The sequence below is a fragment of the Somniosus microcephalus genome, chromosome 4, assembly GCF_052327205.1.
Source record: "Somniosus microcephalus isolate GS21.2 chromosome 4, FLI_Smic_1.0, whole genome shotgun sequence".
In the NCBI taxonomy this organism is placed as follows: Eukaryota; Metazoa; Chordata; class Chondrichthyes; order Squaliformes; family Somniosidae; genus Somniosus; species Somniosus microcephalus.
Window position 1 is genome coordinate 121,118,538 of NC_140990.1, and position 10,384 is coordinate 121,128,921.

The 10,384-nt window shown below is 43.6% G+C and overlaps 1 pseudogene; it reads right to left on the reverse strand.

The window, feature by feature from the left end:
• Window positions 1-1,054: 1,054 nt before the first annotated feature.
• On the reverse strand, window positions 1,055-8,021 carry LOC147119710 (Ig heavy chain C region, membrane-bound form pseudogene; annotated as a pseudogene).
• Window positions 8,022-10,384: the final 2,363 nt, after the last annotated feature.

A 10,384-nucleotide genomic window follows, 5' to 3' on the forward strand; every position in this document is an offset into this window, starting at 1 on the left:
GTAGAGGGAACTTTACTCTGTATCTGACCCGTGCCGTAGCTGCCCTGGGAGTGTTTGATGGGACAGTGTAGAGGGAGCGTTACATTAAATCCAAACAGTGCTGCACCTGCCCTGGGAGTGTGTGATGGGATAGTGTAGAGGGAACATAACTCTGTATCTAACCCGTGCTGTACCTGCCCTGGGAGCGTTTGATGTGACAGTGTAGAGGGAGCTTTACTCTGTATCTAACTGGTGCTGTAACTGTCCACTGCGTGTTTGATTGGACAGTGTAGAGGGAGCATTACTTATTTATTGAACCGTGCTATACCTGCCCTGTGAGTGTTTGATGGGACAGTGTAGAGGTAACTTTACTCTGCATCTAACCGGTGCTGTACCTGCCCTGGGAGTATTTAATGGGACATCCTAGAGGGAGATTTACTCGGTATCTAAACCGTGCTGTACCTGCCCTGGAAGTGTGTGATGGGACAGTGTAGAAGGGGCTGTACTCTTTATCTAACCGGTGCTGTATCTGCCCTGGGAGTGTTTGATGGGACAGTGCAGAGGGAGCATAACTCTGTATTTATTCCGTGCTGTACCTGCCCTGGGAGTGTTTGATGTGAGAGTTTAGAGGGAAATTTATTCTGTATCTGACCCGGGCTGTCACTGCCCTGGGAGTGTTTGTTGGGGAGTTTAATGGAAGATTTACTCTGCCTTGTACTGCCCTTTATCAGGCTATGATGCAGCATAGTCCTGCTCTGCAATAGAACCTGACATGTGACTCTACAGACCATAATATTAGAGGAGACTGCATTGTGCGCCTGGTCACTGTGCAGTCATTGCACCTTTCGGGCTTGACATAAATAGGCCTGGTAAAGATGTATTTTCTATGATGGGACACTGGGTGGCGCAGCGGCTCCTTAACCGAAGGGACTTGAGTTCAATGACAACCCAGGCAGGACGGGGGGGCGAAAATACCTGTCGATGAAAAAAAGAAAATGTGATAGGGAAAATGGAGCGGTGTGGAGGACCTCGGAAAAAGGAAATCAGCAAAGTCTAAGTTAGTCAATTTGTCATTCAAGATTTATTAACAATTTCACAGCTTACGATTTACAGAGAATGGTTTAAAAAGGTAACACAAAGTGAATATAATAACTGAGCATCACATTGAGAACTGATCACAGGCGGTCTGAGCTGGCAGCTATCTGTACAACTGTAACAGACACCAGAGAGAGAAAAAAGGGGCTCAACATAAAGGGAAAGGAACAACTGTAAATTAGGAATGAGAACATTGACTTATTTACACATGAAATATTCAAACAACTCTAACGTACATTTACATTATACCCATGATTATCTCACACATTTCAAACAGAAAGACGGAAATCCCGTTTGTATTTTTCTCAGCTATTCATTCGGATCTTTTAACTGAAGGGATTTTACTGTGAGAATAACCAAGAGGACATATTTTATTTTCAGAGCACAGCAACGTTAATAAACAGATGAGGAAAATCCACGGCATCCGAATTTCAACCGATCACTTGGCTTGTAAAAGAGGGATAAAAGAATGAAGCAGAGTTTTAGTGGTCTGGGACATTTATCTCAGGGTTTTTATCAATGAAACTTTTAGAGATTTGTCAAACCGCTTCAGCCAGGTCGAAGTGTGAGTGGATTGAATCTTCTCACCTTCACGAGAGTGACGGCAGCGCTGTATGAAATGCTCAGGAAGGAAAGGAGGACGAATGTGAAAGCGGTTGCCCAGATGTTGCCGCTCTCGTCCTCATAGTCTTCAATCCAGATGTGGTCTGAGGAATCTACGGGGATGTAAAGGAAGGATTATATTCAGATCGTCTGTTAATCCAGGATATCATATTATTATTATATATTCTCTTTCCTTTTCCTTAAGGTCCTGGTTTTTTCTCTAATTTTATTTTCAGTGTATATTGTGTGTTAAGTGAATCACTTTCAGAATGTATCTATTTTCCAAACTCCACAGTCGCTCTTCCTTTATAATCCTCATGTAGTCCGTTTGGAAAACGTGATATTATTTCTTCCCTGTCAGAAGCCAATTGATTTTCCATCAATTTCTTACGATCTATCGTTGGGGACTAATATGATGAAATATCGAGGCAGGTTTACTGATTAATATCGATTATTTTAACGATAGGTTTAGAGAGCTACGTATTTGGAGAATGTCAAGGTGCCTGGGTAAGAGATCAGATGTGAGCTATAAGCTTATTTATTTTTAATAGTGATGGCAATGCTCTGAACATAATTATATTTTCTCAGTTTCCAAATAAGAACTTTGATTCAGTGTATGTGTAGGACCAGAATAGAGAAATGTCAGATGTTCAGATGTTATGGTATCAGGAATTGTTTAATCAGGACAATCGTTGGAGACTGTGTCCGTTCAAAGAGTGCACTTTAAATCTACATTCTTCTATAGCCAGACGTTTCTGTGCCCTTTAGCGTTTGCCTATGTGTGTATGACTATCTCTTGTTTTGCTTTCCTTTATGTTTGTGTGTTAATGTGTGTGTTTATCTGTAAGTGTGTGTGTTGAAATACAAGCGTGTGTGTGCATTATTTGTGTAAATGTGTGTGTTCATGTGTAATTCGATGTAAGTGTGTTATGTGTAAGAGTGCGTATGTGTGTATTTTTGTAAGTTTGTGTATGTTTATGTCTAAATCTTTGTGTGTTTTTGTGTAGCTGTGTGTGTTTAAATGTAAGTGTCTGTGCTTATCTGTAAGTGTGCCTGTGCTTTTTGTAGGTGTGTTCATGTGTATGGTTACGTGTAAATGTTCGTGTATGTTTAGGTGTAAGCGTCTGTGTGTTTATTTCTAACATGGGTGTGTTTGCATGCAAGTGTGTGTGTTTAGTTTTGTGTGTGTTTGTGTAGATGTGTGTTTATGCGTGTGACTGCATGTGAGGTAATGTCTGTGCTTGTGTGTGTTTTGTGTAAGAGTGTGAGTGTATTTTTGCTACTGTTCAAAGTTTCAGGGAATACTGATAACTGGGTCTGACATTGATGATATGTGTTTTAGTCTGTTTATATGTAATATTCTGTGTCAGTGTGTTTGTGTGTATGTCTGTGTGTGTGTTTATGTGTAAGTGTGCACAGAGCGGGTGGAATGCAACATTTCAGCCGATAGGCCTCAGCAACATCAGAGACAAAACCGGGAGAAACCATCAGAGGATTCAATCACCAGTTTAGATCTGGACTGTTAGAATACAATCTGTTAGTTTACGAATAAAATGGACATATTTACCCCAAAACCTGTTTATATATAATACGATGAAAAATTATTTATTTTACAATATGATTCCCATGGGGCAATTTTAACATTTTCGGACAATGAGTTAGAAGCTGACTTTAACTGATAATAACTGACTTTATATAATACAGATTGCTTTACTTCCCCCCCCGTCTTTCTCGGGTGTGGGAATGGGAGGTACAGTGGAACAATAATTTCCCTTTCCCCAGCTCCCTGGTGGTGGAGTGGAGGGTACAGTGCGTTAATAATTGGCCTTTTCCCCGCTGTCACTGGTGCTGGAGTGTGGGTACGGTGGATTAATAATTGCCCTTTCCCCCTCTCTCTGGTGGGGATTGGGGGTAAAGTGGGATAACAATTGCCCTTTCCCCTCTCTCTGGTGAGGGAGTGGGGGTACAGTGGGTTAACAATTGCCCTTTCCCCTCTCTCTGGTGAGGGAGTGGAGTACAGTGGGTTAACAATTGCCCTTTCTCTCTCTGGTGGGAGATTGTGGGGTGCAATGTATTAACAATTGCCCGTTCCCATCTCTCTGGTGGGGGAGTGGGGTACAGTGGATTAACAATTGACTTGTGCCCTCTCTCTGGTGCGGAGTGTGGGTACAGTGGGTTAACAATTGCCCTTTGCCCTCTCTCTAGCGGGGAAGTGGGAGTACAGTGGGTCAACAATTGCCCTTTCCCCTCTCTGGTGGGGGAGTGTGGGGCGCAGTGGATTAACAATTGACGTTTCCCCCTCTCTGGTCGGGAGTGGGGTGCAGTGTGTTAACAATTGCCCTTTCCCTCTCTCTGGTGGGGGAGTGGGGGTACAGTGGTTTAGCAATTGCCCTTTCTCCTCTCTCTGGTGGGAGACTGGGGAAAAGCGGGTTAACAATTGTCCTTTCCCCTATTAATGGTGAGGGGCTCGATTACAGTTGGTTAACAATTGCCCTTTCCCCTCTCTGTGATGAGGGGAAAGTGGGGTACAGTGAGTTAACAATTGCCCTTTTCCACCTCTCTATTAGGGCAATGGGAGGCAAAGTGTATTAGAAATTGCCCTTTCCCCTCTCTCAGGTGGGAGATTTTGGGTACAGTGGGTTAACAATTGCCCTTTCCCCTCTCTCTGGTGGAGGATTGTGAGGCACAGTGGGTAATCATTTGCTCCTTCTCCTCTCTCTGGTGGGAGAGTCAGCGGTACGGTGTGTTAACAATTGCCCTTTCCCCTCTCTCTGGCGGGGAATTGCGAGATTCAATTCGTGTTACTGTGTGGCCCTCACTTCAGCGTTTGCGATGCTGCAACGCAAAAGTCCCCAATTCTGAAGGAATGGACAACAAGAGAAACACGGAGACTGAGATGCAAATATGCAGCGTTCATTTGTTGGAATGGGATTTTTCAGATTCCCCCAATTGGAGGAAATTTGCTGAAGTTACTTTGTGGAATGCTGTAGTGAGAGAGGTTCACTCTATCTCTAACAAAGCCAATTACGTAGTTATGAGGGACGAGTTGGCTAAGGTAGATGGGGAAACTACATTAAAAGGTATGACAGTGGACCAGCAATGGATTGCATTTAAATAATTCATACATAATTTACGACAAACATACATTCCTTTAAGGCACAAAAACCCCACAGGAAAAGCGGTCCAACAGTAGCTAACAAGAAAGGTTGAAGATGATATCAAATAAAAGGAAGAGGCTTATAATTCTGCCAAAAAGAGAAGTAAGCCAGTGGACTGGGAGGATGTTAGAATTCATTAAAATTGGACCAAGAAATTGAAATAGAAGGAGAAAATAGAATATGAGAGTACACTAGCAAGAGACATAAAAAGATATTGTAAATGTTTTATAGGTATGTAAAAAGGAAAATATTAGCGAAAGTAAATGTTGGTCCTTTACAGGCTGAGAAAGGAGAAATTATAATGGGGAATAAGGAAATTGCAGAGAAATTAGACAAATACATTTTGTCTGCCTTCACGGAAGAAGACTCAAAAAACTTCCTGGAAATAGTAGATTGTGGATTGGTTAACGAACAGAAAACAGAGAGTAGGAATAAACAGGTAATTTTCGGGTTGGCAGGCTGTAACTATTGGATTACCACAAGGATCAGTGCTTGGGCCTCAGCTATTCACAATCTATATCCATGATTTGGATGAGGGGACCAAATGTAAAATATCCAAGTTTGCTGATGATACAAAGCTGGGTGGGAATGTAAGTTGTGAGGAAGATGCAAGGAGGCTTCAAGGGGATATAGACAGGGTAAGTGAATGGGCAAGAACATGGCAAATGGAATATAATGTGGAGAAATGAAAAGTTATCCACTTTGGTAGGAAAAACAGAAAAGCAGAGTATTTTTTAAATGGTGATAGATTGGGAAATGTTAGTGTTCAATGGGACCTGGGTGTCCTTGTACACGAATCACTGAAAGCTAATATGCAGGTACAGCAAGCAATTAGGAAAGCAAATATTATGTTGGATTTAGAACAAGAGGATTTGCGTATAAGAGTAAAGACTTCTTACTCCAATTGTATCGTGCTCTGGTGAGACCACACCTAGAGTATTGTGTACAGTTTTGGTCTCCTTACCTAAGTAAGGATATACTTACCTTAGCGGGACTGCAACGAAGTTTCACCAGACTAGTTTGTGGGATGCGGGATTGTCCGATGGGGACAGATTGAGTAGACTAGGCCTTTATTCTCCAGAGTTTAGAAAAATGAGAGGTGATCTTATTGAAACATACAGCATTCTTACAGGGCTTGACAGGGTACATGCAGGGACGATGTTTCCCCTGGCTGGGGAGTCTAGAACCAGGGGTGAGAGTCTCACAATAAGGGGTCCGCCATTTAGGACTGGGATGAGGAGAAATTTCTTCACTCAACGGGTAGTGAATCTTTGGAATTCTCTACCCCAGAGGGCTGTGGATGCTAAGTCGTTGTGAGTATTCAAGACAGAGATCGATAGATTTTTGAATATTAAGGGAATCAAGGGATATGGAGAAAGTTCAGGAAAGTGGAGATGAGGTAGGAGATCAGCCATGATCTGATTGAATGGCGGAGAACGCTCGAAGCTCCTAATGGCCTACTCCTGCTCCTATTTCTTATGTTCTTATGCTCTAACCCGTGGTGTATCTGAGCTGGGAGCGTTGGCATTCCAAGCCTTTGGCCCGAGACCCGCAAACACCCTACTTCAGATTAACAGCCCGCCCCTTGGCAAAAATTGGAAACAAAGTTAATTGAGCGGCTGTGTGTTTAACCCACGATTAGAAGAAAAGGCTTTTATTGATATTTATTTAAGAACTGAAATGTAGTAGAGAGTTTCTCATTGATAAGAATTGATGTAGTCCATCAGTACAAAGGAACCGTTCATAACCATTGTTTACCACGGGATTTATTGACCGTTCTGGTGATGATCATCAAGGGGAGCACTTCATGTCCCACCACACAGGAGTGGGAAGTGCCGCTGGCCCACTCCTCTGCTGCAATGGATAACAGGCTGTAGATGAAGAAGGAACTGCTGCTATTCTCCGTCATCACCTCGGTGGTCTTGTAGTTGCCGGAGTTCACCGGCTTGTCATTGACGGTCCACTTGATGAAGATCTCTCGGGGGTTCAAACCTCTCCCTAAGCAGGTGAGGGCGACGGAACTCTGAGCAGAGACTTCTTCTGCCGAGGGCAGGAAGACAGACACAGACGATTGTCACGAATCTTTAGCTGTAGGACAATTACAATAAAGGACAAGGTGTGGAGATGCCGGTGTTGGACTGGGGTGGACAAATGTAAGAAATCACACAACACCAGGTTATAGTCCAACAGCTTTATTTGTAATCACAAGCTTTCGGAGCGCTGCTCCTTCGTCAGGTGAAATGGAGAGATGCATAAAAACACAGCTTATATAGTCAGAGAATAATGTCAGATGTTTACAGGTAATCTTTCTAACTGCCATTTATCACACCTCGGCAGAGAGATGATAAACTGGAAAATTCCAGAGACAATGAAACCGGTGGTTTGATGTGAGAGAAATGGACTTTATGCTGAACTTTAAAGGATCTCTTTCTCCTCTGGGCCCTGTTCGGGTTTTCAGCCCGCAGCTGAGGGCTATGCAATCCTTCTCTCTGAGAGCTTGAAGAGTTAAATTTACAGCACAGATACAGGCCATTCGGCCCAACAGCTCTGTGCTGGTGTTTATGCTCCACAGGAGACTCTACCCACCTTCTTCATCTAACCCCAATAGCATTACCTTATATTTCATTTTCCCTCATGGACTTAACTAGCTTCCCCTTAAATGCAGCATTTCGGGACCCAAAATGTTTAGATAGTGGAATTATCAACCTGAATGATCAGAGTATTCCATTAATGCTCTTAATATAATGAATTGGCACAAGCACAGCAAATAGCCACAGCATCTCATTTATTGCTACAATCTCACCGCTCACCTCTTTCCTTGTGGATGGAATCTCTTATAGGAGTCGGCATATCCTGATGGCTCACCACACAGCAGGTCTCATCCCCACTCAGCCAGGCTTGTGTCAAGAAGTTGATGTTGCTGATCACGCTGTTGGGATCCTCTCCGGGTTGAGCGGCAAACTCTGATTTCAGAGTCTCCTTTTCTTGGATCCAGGTCTCGTTGACCCCATAAGGAGCATTAGACACGACGTAGGTTAAGGTCACCGTCGCCTCCAGTAAGACCTGTTCTAGTGACGGTTGCTGAAGAGTAATCACTGGATCGCTGCTTGAGGGAGGATCTGTGAAACCGAAATGAAAGTCAAACAATGCTTCATCTTCAGAATCGGGATTGCAGTGTTGAGCCATTACTGTCCGAAAGAGAATAAATCACCTTTGTGATGTCACCCTGTCACTGTTGCTGAAACACCATCTTTATTGGAATGATGAGGAATTTGCAACGATTCCTTAGAACTCCAACATTCCCTGTGTATTTACACCCAGAGCCTCCTGTAATGGGCTGTGAAGCAAATACATATGCAAGAAAATGAATAAATTCGGGCAGATTTGTGTTACTCACTGAATACCGCTATTCCCAAAATCACTTACGCCCATCTATACATACTTGAATCCGAACACATCGCCGCTCATTTTAATGGCTCCGCCCCAGGGCCAAGAGCTCTGCACGAAAATTACACTGGTTCAAAACCTTTCAAACAAAATCCATGATTTTAGGTGCAACAGGAAAAAGTTAATTTTCTGGTGTCTTGTTGCGATTTTTGTGGCGATTAAAATGTGCAGGAATCAGTTGCAGCCCCCGTCAGAGGAGAATTGAAAGTTCGGGAGAATGGAGATCCGAGGGGTCTTTTGTGGTGGGGTGTATTTTGTAATGCCGGTGTGAGGTAGACACATAGAAACATAGAAGATAGGAGCAGGAGTAGGCCATTCGGCCCCTCAAGCCTGCTCCGCCATTCAATGAGATCATGGCTGATCATCCAAATTCAGTACCCGGTCCCTGCCTTCTCTTCATATCCCTTGATCCCTTTAGCCTTAAGAAATATATCCAACTCCTTCTTGAATATATTTAATAAATTGGCCTCTACTGCCTTCTTTGTCAGAGATTTCCACAGGTTCACCAACCTCTGGGTGACGAAATTCCTCCGCATCTCTGTCCGAAATGGCTTACCCCTTATCCTTAGACTGTGACCCTTGGTTCTGGACTCCCTGGCCATCGGAAACATCCTTCCTGCATCTAGTCTGTCTAGTCCTGTTAGAATTTTATAAGTTTCAATGAGCTCTCCTCTCATTCTTCTAAACTCCAGCGAGTAGAAGCCCAATCGACCCAATCTCTGCTCATACGTCATTCCTGCCATCCCAGGTATCAGCCTGGTGAATCTTCACTGCACTCCTTCCATGGCAAGGACATCCTTTCTCAGATAAGGCGACCAAAACTGCACACAATACTTAAGATGTGGTCTCACCAAGGCCCAGTACAACTGCAGTGAGACATCCTTGTTACTGTACTCAAACCCTCTCGCTACGAAGGCCAAGGTATTTTGTTAATTTCTGTCATTAGTGAACATTTGGTGAGGATTTGAGTACAGGAGTAAAGAAGTCTTATATAGGGCCTTGGTGAGACCACACCTGGAGTACTGTGTGCAATTTTGGTCTCCTTCCCTAAGGAAGGATATACTTGCCATAGAGGGAGTGCAACGAAAATTCATGAGATTGATTCCTCGGATGGTGGGACTGTCCTATGAGAAGTGATTGAGTAAACTAGGCCTTTATTCTCTGGAATTCAGAAGAATGAGAGGGGATCTCATGGAAGCATACACAATGATTACAGGGCTTGATAGGGTGGATGCTGGGCGAATACTTCCCTTGGCTGGGGAGTCTAGAACCAGGGGCCACAGCCTCAGGATAAAGGATAGGTCATTCAGGGCTGAGGTGAGATGAAATTTCATTACACTGAGGGTGGTGAATCTTTGGAATTCTCTACCCCAGAGGGCTTTGGAGGCTCAGTCATTGAGTACATTCAAAAGAGAAGTCAATAGATTTCTGACTAGTAAGGGCATCAAGGGATATGGCGAAAGGGCCGGTGAATGGAGCTGAGGTCGATAATCAGCCATGATCCCGTTGAATGGCGGCGCATGCTCGAAGGGCCGAATGGCCTACTCCTGCTCCTACTTCTTATGTTCTTATGTTCTTATCGTGGCTGGTGAGAAAGAGTGAGAATGAAATATGACCACAGGGCAGCAATAGCAACACAGGAACAGGTGAAGGTCATTCATCCCATCCAACTTGTTCCAATATTCAATTAGTTCATGGCTGATCCATACCTAAAGACCATCTACCTGCCTCGTTTCTGTAACCCTTGATACTCTTGCCGAACAAAAATCTATCAATCGCAGTTTTGATTTTTTCACTTGACGCCCATCCTTAACAGCTCTTTGGGAGAGAGAGTTCCGGATTTCCACAGTCCTTTGCACAAAGAACTGGTTCCTGACCTCACCCCTGAACGTTCTAGCTCTAATTTTACGGTTATGCCCCCTTGATATGGACTCCCCACCAGAGGAATTACTTTACCTCTATCTACCCTCACAATTTCAAAAAATATCGACGTTAATTCACCCCTTAATCTTCTATACTCAAAGTAATACAAGCCTATTCAGTGCTACCTGCCCTCATAATTTAAACATTTTAGCCCCGTATCATTCTGGGTAAATCTGCAC